The sequence below is a fragment of the Triticum aestivum genome, chromosome 2B, assembly GCF_018294505.1.
Source record: "Triticum aestivum cultivar Chinese Spring chromosome 2B, IWGSC CS RefSeq v2.1, whole genome shotgun sequence".
NCBI classification, from domain to species: Eukaryota; Viridiplantae; Streptophyta; class Magnoliopsida; order Poales; family Poaceae; genus Triticum; species Triticum aestivum.
The window spans coordinates 253,700,712-253,716,186 of record NC_057798.1 but is presented as its reverse complement, the minus strand read 5'-3'; positions in this window follow the sequence as shown (position 1 = coordinate 253,716,186).

The following is a 15,475-nucleotide window of genomic DNA, read 5'->3' as shown; positions in this document are numbered from 1 at the left end:
GCTCCTCGACAAGGGGCAGCTCATCCCCACCCCGGGCCCCATGAGAGGGTGGTGTTCCTCACCCACTTCCTCCGCGGACTAGGTTTTCCACTTCACCCATTTGTCCGGGGGCTCATGTTCTACTACGGCTTGGATTTCCACGATCTGGCCCCGAATTTCGTCCTCAATATCTCGGTGTTCATCGTCGTGTGCGAGGCCTTCCTCTGCATCCAGCCCCACTTCGGCTTATGGCTGAGGACCTTCAATGTCAAGTCGAAGGTAGTGGGCGGCCGCCAAGCGGAGTGCGGAGGTGCCATGGTGGGCAAGATGGCCAACGTCCTATGGCTCGAGGGCTCCTTCGTGGAGACCATAAAGGGGTGGCAATCGGGGTGGTTCTACATCACCGAGCCGCGTGACCCTAAATGGGCAGCGGCCCCCGAATTCCAATCTGGCTTCCCTACACGGCTCACCTCTTGGAAAGAGACGGGCCTAACATGGGGTAGTTCGGAAGAGCTGACCGGACTCCAATCCTGCGTCAAAAATCTGGTGAACAAGAAGCTCAAGCTCGTCAACATAGTCCAGGTCATGCTCATCCGCCGGATCCTCCCGTGCCAACAACGGGCCTTCAGCTTGTGGGAGTTTGACCCGGCACAACACCAAACCTTGAGCAGGCTCTTCGACACTACATACGAAGATGCCTGGAAGGTGTTGTTCAATGGCGTCGAGGCTCCCGCATCCTCTACCGAAGATTGCGGATTCAGCTCGCAGCGTCAAGCCGGCGAGGTAAGCTATTTTACCCTTTACAGGACACTTGTTTTCCATAGTTTGACTCTATGCGGGATCTAAACTCCCTTACCTTTGACAGGCCTGGCAAAAGACGTCCGGGCAGGTTGACTGTCCGGCTCCCTTGCTAGAAGACCCAGGGGATGCCCGATTGACGGGGGCTGCTGGTTCCGGCACCTCATGTGGTGCCCGAGAAGAAGGCCAAGAAGAAGGCCACGGGAACCCGAAAGAGTTCCCGGCGCCAGGTGTTATCGGACTCATCGTCCGATGACTCCGAGGCGGACTCCTCCCGCGAAGACGAGGAGGATGAAAAAGAGGCCTCTCCCCCAGCGAGGGAAGAGAAGAAAAGGAAGGCCGCCCCAACCGGGGAGGCCGGAGGGTCCAAGAAGAGAATAACTCATGGCGTTTCATTTGTCGCACAGTATCTCCTAACGCCGAATATAACCCTGCAGCCCGCCCAAGGACGAGCTCGACGCTTCAACGAGCGGCTCCCTGGATTTGTCGGACGTGAATAGCACCTCACTTCCAGCTGCTTCCTCTCCTCACGCTGAGGATGACGCCGAGGTGGGGTCCCAAAAGGGGCCCAGCCAGGAGGAGGTGGTCCAGGAGGCGCCGCAAGGCGACCTCCCGGACTCCAGGCGCAAGGGGGATAAAACCCCAAAGGGCTCTAAGTCCGGCCCTAGGCCGGACTCCGCACCGGAACCTTCAGTGGTTCCGGAGTCGGGCAGGCGGCCCCTTCGTAAGAAGGGCGAGACTGCGACACCGGTGACCTCCGTCCAACCAGAGGCATTGGATAATTTGCTGGAGGCGCTTAACGGCGCCTCCATCGACGAGGAGCACCGCAATGTTATGAGTGTGGTGATTCAGAAAGTTCAGTCCGCCAAGAGCGGGCTGACTGAAGCCTGTGCCAACCTTCTAACAGGCTTTGAGGTATGTATTTAAGATATGTAAAAATATTACCGCACAGACAGTAGCCCCTAATGCTCGGTTTGGTGTTCGGAAAGAAAAGCCGAACTAAGGATCTAAAAAGATGTACGCAGGAGTCTAACATAAGTATGTCAATATGGGGAATGCAGGCTGCGTTGCTGACCTCTGCCGCACTGACTGCGGAGGTCAATGCATTGAAGCAGAGCCTCGAGCGGTCCGAGAACGAGCTCGGCCTTGCCAAAAAGCAGCTCGAGGACAAGGAAGGTAAGTAATACCTTATGGAAGTATATAAAAGATGTGGTTGCAAAAAATGACAGGAATAACGTGAGAATTGCAGGGGCCACGAACGAGGTGGCGACCCTGAAGGAGGCGGTGTCCAAGGACGAAAGCAATGCGGCCGCGGAGCGCACCGAGCGAGAGAAGCAGGAGGCGCGGGTGGCGGAGGTGCGGCAAGAGCTCCAGGCTCTCATGGAAAAACACGAGAGTTTGGAGCGTGACTCAAAGACTCGAGAGTCCGAGCTCGCCTCGGCTCTTGAGAGCGCCAAAGCCGCTAAGGCCGAAGCCCAGAAAGCCCTCCAGGAAATTGAGGCAATGAAGAAGATAGCGGCGGGTAAGGCATTCTTCATGCAAAGCAAGCACGTGAAAGTGAATTACTTGTTACTTACCCGAATCCGGAGCTCTCTAGGAGCATTCACAGATCTGCCCCGCAGTGTGTCCGACGCTGCCGCATTCTACCGGGCCGAGGAGGGGAGCTCGACGGAGAAGGTGTTCTGGTCTCAGTATGCTGAGGCTGGACACCCGGTGCCCTTGAGCGACCAGCTGAAGCAGCTGGTCGAGCTCCATAAGGTGGCCGAACAGGCCATGAAGGGCCTCGTAGTTCGGCTGTGGCCTAAGGAAGCCATGCCTGGGAGCTACTTCGGGCTGGTGAGGCGGCTGGTGGACGCCTGTCCATGGATTGAAGTCGTCAAGCGCTCCGTCTGTATCGAAGGTGCCCGTAGGGCCCTTGCCTGTGCTAAAGTGCACTGGGGCAAGATGGACGCTGAGAAGCTTGTGATGGACGCTCCACCGCCGGGCAGGGAGTATCGCAAGCCCGAAATGTATTATGCGGGCGTCCTGAAGGGTGCCCGTCTTATAGCGGGTGAATGATCCAAAGATGTATTTTTTGAGTAAACTCGCATTTGTTATCCTGTACGCTTGAAAACTTGTTCATATGCGCTAAGCAACGCTTGTGAATTTAAAATATTACCTTCTGTGCGGCCGTTTATTAAATTTGAGAGATGGCGAGTCGTCGGGTTCTGCCCCCATGCCGCGAGTGCTGGGGTGTTCGGGATAAACTTGAGCGCTCTTTTTCCCATTCTTGGGTCCTTCGAGGGAGGCGCTCAACGCAACGAACGAGGCAACCGGACTATAATGCTTGAACACTCTCACTTAGCCATAGAATTCTATAATTTAAATTTCGGCGAAGCCCCTAGTATTCGGAAGACCGAGTTTGGGGCGCTATCCACGCCTGGGCCGGACAAAGCCGACTCCTCGCTCTAAGCGGCATAAGTCTTTAGGGACTCGAAAACCTCTCGAACAGCGACTGGCTCTCGCCCTATCATGACGGTCAGTTTTAGCTTTCTCCACTGAGGTGCTTAATCCAGCTCAACCGGGGCACAATCGCAGTGGTTCTCCCAGCGCTACCTTACCCGATATAACGGAACGTAAGGTACCAAAACATGGGAGCCGGGCAAACCCAACTATTGACCCAAGACATGATTCGGAGCCGATGCATATAATGCTATAAGTTCGGGGTGCCGCACTTGTGAAAGTGTTCGGACTTATCACACCATATTTTGGGGTACTTAAGCCCCTGGTGTATTTGGCCGTACCAAAGCGTACGGATGCAACATGTCATAAGTGAACATATATAGATAAGAAAAAGGAATGCAATAATAGGCAAAAGCTATGCATTGTTTATTAAAAAAGCTGCGGTAAAAGCAGAAGGATACAAATAGTGCGATAAGCAAGGGACGGGACTATTTGACATGTCCCCCTCCAGGAGCGAGCTGCGGGATGATATGTAAAACAAGTATACTGCTCGTTATAGAGACCACCTGGATACTCGACGTAGCTTTCTGCTTCCCTGGCTGTTGCATCGTATGTTCGGCGATTCTACTGCCGGACAGGGCTTCTTGATAAAGGAGTCCTGAAAATAAGAAAAAGGAATTGCACAATCGGGATCCCCTGGTGCGATTGAGTCGCATTATGGGCCTGCCGTGGTCGTGCCCCTCCCCCTATGCCCATGGTATTTCCAGAGCGCAATTATGTACGCGTAGTACTGGTTTCGCAATTTTGCGAGGGCTGGGGTTGGGGCCGCATTGCTACGCGTGCTCGGGACGTGCCAGGCGGTCTTGTTGTAGGTTACTCCGGGCGCGCTTGACGGTGTCCGGACGTTTAATAGCCGGACTCGAGAATTGCCTTGAGAGGCTGCTTTGTACTTCCGCCGCGAGAGCCGCCGTATGCTCCTCCGTTCGGAGAGAGCGTTCGGTGTTTCCGTTGACCGTAATGACTCCTCGAGGGCCTGGCATCTTGAGCTTGAGGTATGCGTAGTGCGACACCGCATTGAACTTTGCAAATGCGGTTCGTCCGAGCAGTGCGTGATAGCCGCTGCGGAACGGGACTATGTCGAAGATTAACTCCTCGCTTCGGAAGTTATCCGGGGATCCGAAGACCACTTCAAGTGTAACTGAGCCTGTACAGTTGGCCTCTACACCTGGTATGACGCCTTTAAAGGTCGTCTTTGTGGGTTTAATCCTTGAGGGGTCTATGCCCATTTTGCGCACTGTATCCTGATAAAGCAGGTTCAGGCTGCTGCCGCCGTCCATCAGGACTCTAGTGAGGTGAAATCCGTCAACGATTGGGTCTAGAACCAATGCGGCGAATCCGCCATGGCGGATACTAGTGGGGTGGTCCCTTCGATCAAAAGTGATTGGGCAGGAGGACCACGGATTGAACTTTGGGGCGACTGGCTCCATCGCATATACGTCCCTTAGTGCACGCTTCCGCTCCCTTTTGGGTATGTGGGTTGCGTATATCATGTTCACCGTCCGCACTTGTAGGGGGAAGCCCTTCTAGTCCTCTATTGTTCGGCGGCCGGGGCTCCTCCTCGTCGTCGCTATGCAGCCCCTTGTCATTGTTTTCGGCATTTAACTTGCCTGCCTGCTTGAACACCCAACAATCCCTGTTGGTGTGGTTGGCTGGTTTTTCGGGGGTGCCGTGTATCTAGCACGAGCGGTCGAGTATTCGATCCAAATTGGACGGGCCCGGAGTATTTCTTTTGAATGGCTTTTTCCGCTGACCGGGTTTAGAGCCTCTGAATCCGGCATTGACTGCCGTATCCTCAGCATTATCGCCATTAATGCGGCGCTTGTGCTTGTTGCGACGCGACCTGCCGTTGCTGTCCTTGGTATCCGAATTACCAGGGCTCTTGGTCATGTTGTTACTACGAGCTAGCCAGCTGTCCTCTCCCGCGCAAAAGCGGGTCATGAGTGTTGTGAGGGCTGCCATGGATTTCGGCTTTTCCTGTCCTAGGTGCCGGGCAAGCCACTCGTCGCGGATGTTATGTTTGAAGGCTGCAAGGGCCTCTGCATCCGGACAGTCGACGATTTGATTTTTCTTGGTTAGGAACCGTGTCCAGAATTGTCTGGCTGATTCCTCTGGCTGCTGAATTATGTGGCTTAGGTCATCGGCGTCTGGTGGTCGCACATAGGTGCCCTGGAAGTTGTCGAGGAATGCGGCTTCCAGGTCTTCCCAACAACCAATTGACTCCGCTGGCAAGCTGTTAAGCCAATGCCGAGCTGGTCCTTTAAGCTTGAGTGGGAGGTATTTGATGGCGTGTAGATCATCACCGCGGGCCATGTGGATATGAAGGAGATAGTCCTCGATCCAGACCGCAGGATCTGTTGTGCCATCGTATGATTCAATGTTTACGGGTTTGAAACCCTCAGGGATTTGATGATCCATCACTTCGTCTGTGAAGCATAGTGGGTGTGCGGCGCCTCTATATTGGGCTATATCACGACGCAGCTCAAATGAGCTTTGTCTACTGTGTTCGGCCCGGCCGGAATTGCCATATCCGGCGTGACGGTTATCATCACGTATCGTGGGGCGCCCACGCGATCCGTAGATCGATCTTGTTTGCCTTGCCTTGTCCTCCAGTATATCCCGCAGGTCTGGCGCATTTTCCCGCGCCTTGGTATTTTTTGAGCGGCGCCGGGGTGCGGCTTGAGTGGAGGGCCGAGAGGCCTCTCTGTCGCGGCCACGAGGTGGCCGGTCGGCCGTATCATGCGCTGGTGATGTAGGTTTAGGTGCTTCCTCCTCTAATCGGGGTAGCAGCCTCGTTTTGGGTAGCTCTTGGAGGGGCGTTCGAGTTCATACTCTTCGGCCGCAAGGACTTCAGTCCATCTGTCGGCTAGCAAGTCTTGGTCAGCTCTAAGCTGTTGCTGCTTTTTCTTGAGGCTGCTTGCCGTGGCCATAAGCCTGCGTTTGAAACGCTCTTGTTCGACGGGATCCTCAGGCACGACAAATTCGTCGTCGTCGAGGCTTGCCTCGTCTTCGGAGGGAGGCATGTAATTATCGTCCTCTACCTCTCTGCCTGCCGCTCTCTCATGAGGGCTGGCTTCTCCATCCTCCCGCACTGAATCTTGCTGGAGGGGGTTGTCTTCGGCACTGTCCGGGGTGTTATTGTCTCCCGTGCCGGAATCACCATTTTTGCTGTGGCGGGATTTAGAGCGGCGCCGCTGACGCCGGCGCTTAGGCTGTTTCTTGGAGGGGTCATCCTCCGTTGTTCCATCGCCATTCCCATCTTTTGGGATGTCCACCATGTAAATGTCGTATGACGAGGTGGCCTTCCAGTGCCCTGTAGGCGCTGGTTCTTGGTCGTCTCCTGCATCGTCGTCCATACCGTCGATGTCTTCGGAGTCGAAGTCGAGCATGTCGGTTAAATCATCGACAGTGGCTACGAAGTGGGTGGTGGGTGGGCTTTGAATTTCTTCTCGTCCGCATCCCAACCTTCCCGACCATAGTCCGGCCAGGGCTCTCCTGATAAAGAGAGAGACTTTAGTGAATTCAGGATGTCGCCAAAGGGCGAGTGCTGAAAGATGTCCGCGGCGGTGAATTCCATGACCGGCGCCCAATCGGATTCGATTGGCAGGGGCGCGGAAGGTTCGGAGTCCGGAGAGGAGTCCGGCACCTTGGAGTTACGAGCCTTGCAAAGGACAGGGATGGTGTTCGGCTCAATCGCCGTAGAGATCGCAGCCCCCGAGGCGGTGTCCAGCCACCCGTCCTCGATCGGCACAGTCGGCTCTGAGCTAAGGGTCGGAGCGGACACTGGTGCGGCCTCCAGGGCACTGTTCGGCGGCAGAGCTAGATCATGCCCATCGTGACAGTGCGGCGCGCTTGGCTGTGGCTCGAACCCGTCGAAGATCAAGTCTCCGCGGACGTCAGCCGTGTAGTTCAAACTTCCAAATCTGACCTGATGGCCAGGGGCGTAGCTTTCAATCTGCTCCAGATGGCCAAGCGAATTGGCCCGCAGTGCAAAGCCGCCGAATACGAAGATCTGTCCGGGGAGAAAAGTCTCACCCTGGACCGCATCGTTGTTGATGATCGAAGGAGCCATCGGGCCTAAAGATGACGACACAGAGGAACTCTCAATGAAAGCACCAATGTCGGTGTCAAAACCGGCGGATCTCGGGTAGGGGGTCCCGAACTTTGCGTCTAGGCGGATGGTAACAGGAGACAAGGGACACGATGTTTTTACCCAGGTTTGGGACCTCTCGATGGAGGTAAAACCCTACTCCTGCTTGATTGATATTGATGATATGGGTAGTACAAGAGTAGATCTACCACGAGATCAGAGAGGCTAAACCCTAGAAGCTAGCCTATGCTATGATTGTTGTTCGTCCTATGGACTAAAAACCCTCCGGTTTATATAGGCACCGAAGAGGGTTAGGGTTACACAGAGCCGGTTACAATGGTAGGAGATCTACATATCCGTATCGCCAAGCTTGCCTTCCACTCCAAGGAAAGTCCCATCCGGACACGGGACAAAGTCTTCAATCTTGTATCTTCATAGTCCAGGAGTCCGGCCAAAGGCTATAGTCCGGCCATCCGGACACCCCCTAATCCAGGACTCCCTCAGGCGGCGTGGCTGCCGGGGTGCGGTGTTCGGTGGCGGTGAGGGGTGGCCGGGGTGAAAACCTGTTCTTTCTGCGGACAGACCGGCGGCGGCGAAACCCATTCCCTTCTTGAAGGCGTCGTCGTGGCTCTCATCGCCCATCGTGTGCTCTAGGGGAAACTCTGATCCTTGGATCGGGCAATGGCGGCGCTCCGATGTCGTACCCGTGCTGAAGGCGCCGCCTTGGAGCCAACGGATCATTGTATGCGGCTTCATATCTTCGTAGTTAGGGGTGGTGTTGCTGCGCTCGGCGCGTGTGTATCATGCATTGGGTGTGTGCGTTGTTGTGGTGGCGTGCGTCTGTTTCGGGATGTTGGTGATCTTTGCTTTATATATAAAGCAGGGCGGAAGCCTTTTTCGGTAACTCGTGCTTGATCTACCATCTCTTCCGCTTTCTGCCACTGCCATAGACAAGCATGCTCGGCGGCTACCTCATTCTCGCGGCCCTGCTGCTGCCGCTGGCGGCAGAAATCACATATTTGACCTGAGGCCGAAATCAAATCACAAGTTGACCTGCTCTTGAAAAAATTTCACTCTGCTGACCCTTTAGTGTGGCGCCCGACAGCTAGGCGCCGCACCCTACAGTGCAGCGCCCTTCCCTTAGGTGTCGCAGATATAGCCAGCGTGGTAGCCCTGGTCCAGTTGCGGCCCCACAGACAGCAGTGCAGCGCCTAAGGCTAGGGTGCCACACTTGTAATGTGCAGCGCCCATGTCTTAGGCGCTGCACTGTCTGTGTGCCACTTAGGCTGGCCCCACCCTTCTCCCCTCCCACCCCCACCCCCTACACCCCCACCCCACCCAAACCCTTAGCCTTGCGCCCCTCCTCTCTTCCCCTCTCCCCCCTCTCAAATCCTTATCAAATCTTGCAAATCCGGAGTATTTGACCGTGGATTTCGAAGCCAACCCCTCCCTTAAGGTAATCTCCTCCGATCCCCTCGTTTTCATCCATAGGAATTGTCACATTTGCTCAAATCTAGCTAGTTTGGGGAAACCCTAGTTTTTGCTTGGATTTGGAAATTTGTGTTGAATCAAGTTATGTTTCTTTGCTAATTTGGTATGGTTAGGATTTCATAGTATGCTAGGGTTAGGGCTATGTGTGTTTGATGTTGGTGTTAGGGTTATGCTATGGTTAGGGTTATGGTTATTGTTAAGTGGGGGTTAGGGTTATTAATTCATATATATGTTAGGGCATATGTATTTTGTGCAAATATTTTTGTTAAGTACTTATTTGATATATGTGTATTTTTGATTATTGTAGGGATGGGGAGAACGTGTGTTTATGTTCATCATGTGGATAAAGAGGCCTTTTTGAAAGGCAATGTTGAGCCGGACCCGGATGAGCTTGACATGGTGTTTGAGAGTAGTCCTAGCTATGCGGAGCTCTTGGAACAAGTGAGGAATGATTTGAATTGGATGGACCCAAGTGACGTTGTTGAGTTCGAGGGAAGGCATAATGTTGGTTTTGGAATGCATATCCGTTGGAAGACAATGCGTGTGAACTCCGAGCAACGTTGGGTTGCATACAAGGAGACGGTTGCCAAATCTCTAGACAAGGCTCTTGAGTTATTTTCCTCCAAGAAGGTTGAGTCTACTTTGAATTTGGACTTGAACCGGAACCCCTCCCCGTTGGTTGCTAGCACTCCCCCACCAATGAACCAAGATCAAATGAGTGAACCTCATTTCACGCAACAAGATTGGCCAACATTGAGCCTGACTCCAAACAACCAAAATGAAGCTTTTGAAGAGGAGAATGATGAGTACGAGGAGGATGACAACGAAGTTGATCTCCATGACAACAATGTGGGTGATCTCGACCAATATCATGTGCAAGAGACAATGGACCAATCCATCCCTTTTTCCCGTGCATATGCATCGGACTCCAATGACGATGGTCCCGATGAAGAAGTTGATGAGGAGGGGTTCACGCCCAAGGAGGCCCAAGCATTCAAGAAGGTATTCGGGCGGGATCACAAGACACCATTGTTCAAGGATCTTAGTCTCGCGGATGAAGCCGTTGTGGATGGTGGCAAATGCATATCTCTTTGAGCTAGGCCAAGTTCTCACTGTGATTTGGAAGACGGCAAGAACGGGTTATATCCTGCTTGTGAGTTTCAATCCTTCTTGGAATTGAAGATGTGGCTCGACAACTACTCGGTTATGCATTATCGTCCACATAAAGTGGCCAACTTGGACGTCAAAGTGCGTTACACGGTCAAATGTGAAGTGCCAACATGTCCATGGATTGTGCGTGCAAGGCCATGGAAAGGAGGTCCAACTTGGCGCATAGTGAGTTGTCTACCAACTCGCATGTATGGTTAGGCTTTCATAGTATGCTAGGGTTAGGGTTATGTGTGTTTGATGTTGGTGTTAGGGTTATGCTATGGTTAGGGTTGTGGTTATTGTTAAGTGGGGGTTGATAACCCGCAAGTGTAGGGGATCGCAACAGCTTTCGAGGGTAAAGTATTCAACCCAAATTTATTGATTCGACACAAGGGGATCCACAGAATATTCTTGAGTATTAGCAATTGAGTTGTCAATTCAACCACACCAGGATAACTTAGTATCTGCAACAAAGTATTAAGTAGCAAAAGTGGTATGATAATAAAGGTAACGGTAGCAAAAGTAAAGATAATTGTTTTTGGATTTTTGTAGTAGTTGTAACAGTAGCTACAGAAAAGTAAATAAGCGAAGAACAATATATGAAAAGCTCGTAGGCAATGGATCAGTGATGGATAATTATGCCGAATGCGATTCCTCATGCAATAGTTATAACATAGGGTGAGACACAACTAGCTCCAGTTCAGCAATGTAATGTAGGCATGTATTCCGTAAATAGTCATACGTGCTTATGGAAAAGAACTTGCATGACATCTTTTGTCCTACCCTCCCGTGGTAGCGGGGTCCTAACAGAAACTAAGGGATATTAAGGCCTCCTTTTAATAGAGAACCAGAACAAAGCATTAACACATAGTGAATACATGAACTCCTCAAACTACGGTCATCACCAAGAAGTATCTCGATTATTGTCACTTCGGGGTTGTCGGATCATAACACATAATAGGTGACTATAGACTTGCAAGATAGGATCAAGAACACACATATATTCATGAAAACATAATATGTTCAGATCTGAAATCATGGCACTCAGGCCCTAGTGACAAGCATTAAGCATAGCAAAGTCATAGCAACATCAATCTCAGAACATAGTGGATACTAGGGATCAAACCCTAACAAAACTAACTTGATTACATGGTAAATCTCATCCAACCCATCACCGTCCAGCAAGCCTACAATGGAATTACTCACGCATGGCGGTGAGCATCATGAAATTGGTGATGGAGGATGGTTGATGATGACAACGGCGACGAATCCCCCTCTCCGGAGCCCCGAACGGACTCCAGATCAGCCCTCCCAAGAGAGATTAGGGCTTGGCGGCGGCTCCATGTCGTAAAACGCGATGAAACTTTCTCTTTGATTTTTTCTCCCCGAACGTGAATATATGGAGTTGGAGTTGAGGTCGGTGGAGGTCCAGGGGGCCCACGAGATAGGGGGCGCGCCCTATAGAGGGGGCACGCCCCCCTGTCTCGTGGACAGGCCCTGGGCCCCTGGTGTATTTCTTTCGCCCGGAAATTCTTATTAATTCCAAAAAGTGCGTCTATGGATTTTCAGGACATTTCGAGAACTTTTCTTTTCTACACATAAAACAACATCATGGCAGTTCTGCTGAAAACAGCGTCAGTCCGGGTTAGTTTCATTCAAATCATGCAAGTTAGAGTCCAAAACAAGGGCAAAAGTGTTTGGAAAAGTAGATACATTGGAGACGTATCAACTCCCCCAAGCTTAAACCTTTGCTTGTCCTCAAGCAATTCAGTTGATAAACTGAAAGTGATAAAGAAAAAATTTTACAAACTCTGTTTTCTCTTGTTGTTGCAACATGAAAAGCCAGCATTCAAGTTTCAGCAAATACTATGAACTAACTATACTAATAATAACACCTCAGTCTCACAATTACTCATATCAATAGCATAATCAGCTAGCGAGCCATAATAATAAAACTCGGATGACAACACTTCCTCAAAATAATCATAACATGATATAACAAAATGGTATCTCGCTAGCCCTTTCTGAGACCACAAAACATAAATGTAGAGCACCTTTAAAGATCAAGGACTGACTAAACATTGTAATTCATGGTAAAAGAGATCCAGTCAAGTCATACCCAATATAAACCAATAGTAATGAATGCAAATAACAGTGTGCTCTCCAGCGGGTGCTTTTAATAAGAAGGGTGATGACTCAACATAAAAGTAAATAGATAGGCCCTTCGCAGAGGGAAGCAGGGATTTGTAGAGGTGCCAGAGCTCGATTTTAAAATAGAGATTGAATAACATTTTGAGCGGCATACTTTCGCTGTCAACGCAACAACTATGAGATGGCTGTATCTTCCATACTACATGCATTATAGGCAGTTCCCAAATAGAATGGTAAAGGTTTATACTCCCCCAACCACCAAGAAGCATTAATCCATTGCTTGCTCGAAACAACGAGTGCCTCCAACTAACAACAGCTCCGGGGGAGTTTTGTTTAATTATTTTGATTTGCTTTGATCTTTTTGGATCATGGGACTGGGCATCCTGGTTACCGGCCCTTTCTCGTGAATGAGGAGCGGAGTCCACTCCTCTTGAGAATAACCCACCTAGCATGGAAGATATAGGCAGCCCTAGTTGTAACATGAGCTGCTCGAGCATACAAAACAGAATTTCATTTGAAGGTTTGGAGTTTGGCACATACAAATTTACTAGGAACGGCAGGTAAATACCGCATATAGGTAGGTATGGTGGACTCATATGGAACAACTTTGGGGTTTATGGAGTTTGGATGCACAAGCAGTATTCCCACTTAGTACAGGTGAAGGCTAGCAAAAGACTGGGAAGCGACCAACTGAGAGAGCGACAACTGTCGTAAGCATGCATTAAAATTAATTCACACCGAGTACAAGCATGAGTAGGATATAATCCACCATGAACATAAATATCATGAAGGCTATGTTGATTTGATTCAACTACATGTGTGAACATGTGCCAAGTCGAGTCACTCAATTCATTCAAAGGAGGATACCATCCCATCATACCACATCATAATCATTCTAATAGCATGTTGGCATGCAAGGTAAACCATTATAACTCATAGCTAATCAAGCATGGCACAAGCAATTATAATCTCTAAATGTCATTGCAAATATGTTTACTTCATAATAGGTGACTCAGAAACGATGAACTCATCATATTTACAAAAACAAGAGAGGTCGAGTTCATACCAGCTTTTCTCATCCCAATAAGTCCATCATATATCGTCATTATTGCCTTTCACTTGCACGACCGAACGATGTGTATAATAATAAGAGTGCACATGCATTGTACTAAGCTGGAATCTGCAAGCATTCAACTCAAGAGAGAAGACAAGTAATATGGGCTCTAAGTTAAATAAACAATCATGCATATAAGAGCCACTAAGCATTTTCAATATAGTCTTCTCGACCCCCAAAAGAAAGAAAAGAAAATAAAACTATTTACACGGCAAAGCTCCCAACAAGTAAGAACAAGAATCTAGAAATCTTTTTGGGTTTTCATTTTAATTCTACTACAAGCATGGAAATTAAACTAACTAATTTTTTTCTTAAGATTTATCAAACACACAAGAAGAAAGCTAGAAAAAGAAATTTAAACTAGATGGATAATACAATGAAAGAGTATGAGCACCGACGACTAGTGTGTGAACATGAATGTAAAGTCTGTGAGAAATACGTACTCCCCCAAGCTTAGGCTTTTGGTCTAAGTTGGTCTAGTACCAAGGATCGCCTGGCTGATATCCATAAGTGAAACCGGGGTTGTACTGAGATGCAGCGGCAACCGCCTCCTGAGCTGCATCGTGTTGGCGAGCTGCCTCCACTCCCCTCTCGTATTCAGCTACTTCCTCCCTGGTGACAACATATCTTCCTTTTGCCTGATAATCAAAAAGGTAGGGAGCAGGAAGAGTAACAGGGACGACGTTGCGTCTGTCATAGATTAGTCTATAATGGAGGAATTGTTCATTCCTCTCAAGAAAATAATGATTGAACATAGCTTCTTTATCCAAATAAACAAGAGGTAAAATCATATCCCCCTCTCGTGGGGCTATATTAAGAAAATTAGCCACGCGGGTTGCATAAATTCCTCCAAATAAATCCCCCTTTCTACTATTATTCTGCAACCTACGTGCAACTATTGCCCCCAAGTTATAACCTTTATAACCTGACACAACACTCTTGAGGACACAAAGATCAGGGACCCACATGTGACATGCTTCGTCCTTACCGTTAATGCATCTACCAATAAAGAGAGCAAAATAATGTATAGCGCGAAAATGAATGCTCCCTATGGTAGCTTGTGCTATGTCCCTAGATTCTCCCATAGTAATACTAGCAAGAAAATCTCTAAATTTAGATTTGCGAGGATCATTAATATTACCCCAATGCGGGAGTTTGCAAGCAGTTGCAAAATCCTCTAAATCGATGGTATAAGATGTATCATAAATATCAAACATGACACTAGGAGAATTACGCGCACAAATATATTGGAACCTCCGCACAAAGGAATCAGTCAGTTGATAGTACTGAGGACACTTATCTTGTAAGAAGTCCTCCAGCTCGGCATTACGCACGTACGCATCAAATTCCTCCTTGAAGCCTGCTTCAACCATAAAATCATCGGATGGCCACTCACAAGCCCGTACATTTGCGTCCCTCAGCAATTCAACATCTTGCTCACGTATAGCAATCCTTGGCCCTTTCTTTGCCGAGGAACCACCTTGGTACATTCTTCTAAGCATAATTCTTTTTCTTAATTTTTTTGAAATTTTAGTAACTTCAATATAAAAGTGAATAAAACTAAACAAGATTGATAGCAACTACTCCTACAAGTGCCTAGAGCCTATATCATGCATTGGAATTGCTTGGGACCTCATAAATTTAACATGCAAGCTCAACAACATGGTCACCTATGCAGCAAAAATTTGCAATGAATAAAGCACTAGAACAAAAACTAATTGGACCAATGGAGGAGTCACATACCAAGCAACAATCTCCCCAAGCAGTTTTGTGAATGGAGCTTTGAGCAAGGAGATCGAAAATCGCAGCAAAACAAGCTAGAACTCGTGCTTGAGCTGGATGGGGATTCTTTTGGGTAGAAGATCAAGTGTGTGGGTGCTGGCACAAGTGGAGGGGGGCCACCAGGGGCCCATGAGACAGGGGGCACGCCCTATAGGGGGGGCGCGCCCTCCTCTCTCGTGGCCTGGTGCTTGCCTCTCCTGCAATGATTTTAGTGCCCAAAATCCTCAAATATTCCAGAAAAAATCATACTAAATTTGCAGGGCATTTGGAGCACTTCTATTTTCGGACTATTTTTTAATGCACGGATAATTCAGAAAACAGACAGATAATACTATTTTTGCTTTATTTATTCTAAATAACAGAAAGTACAAAGAGGGTACAGAAGGTTGTGCCTTCTAGTTTCATCCATCTTGTGATCATCA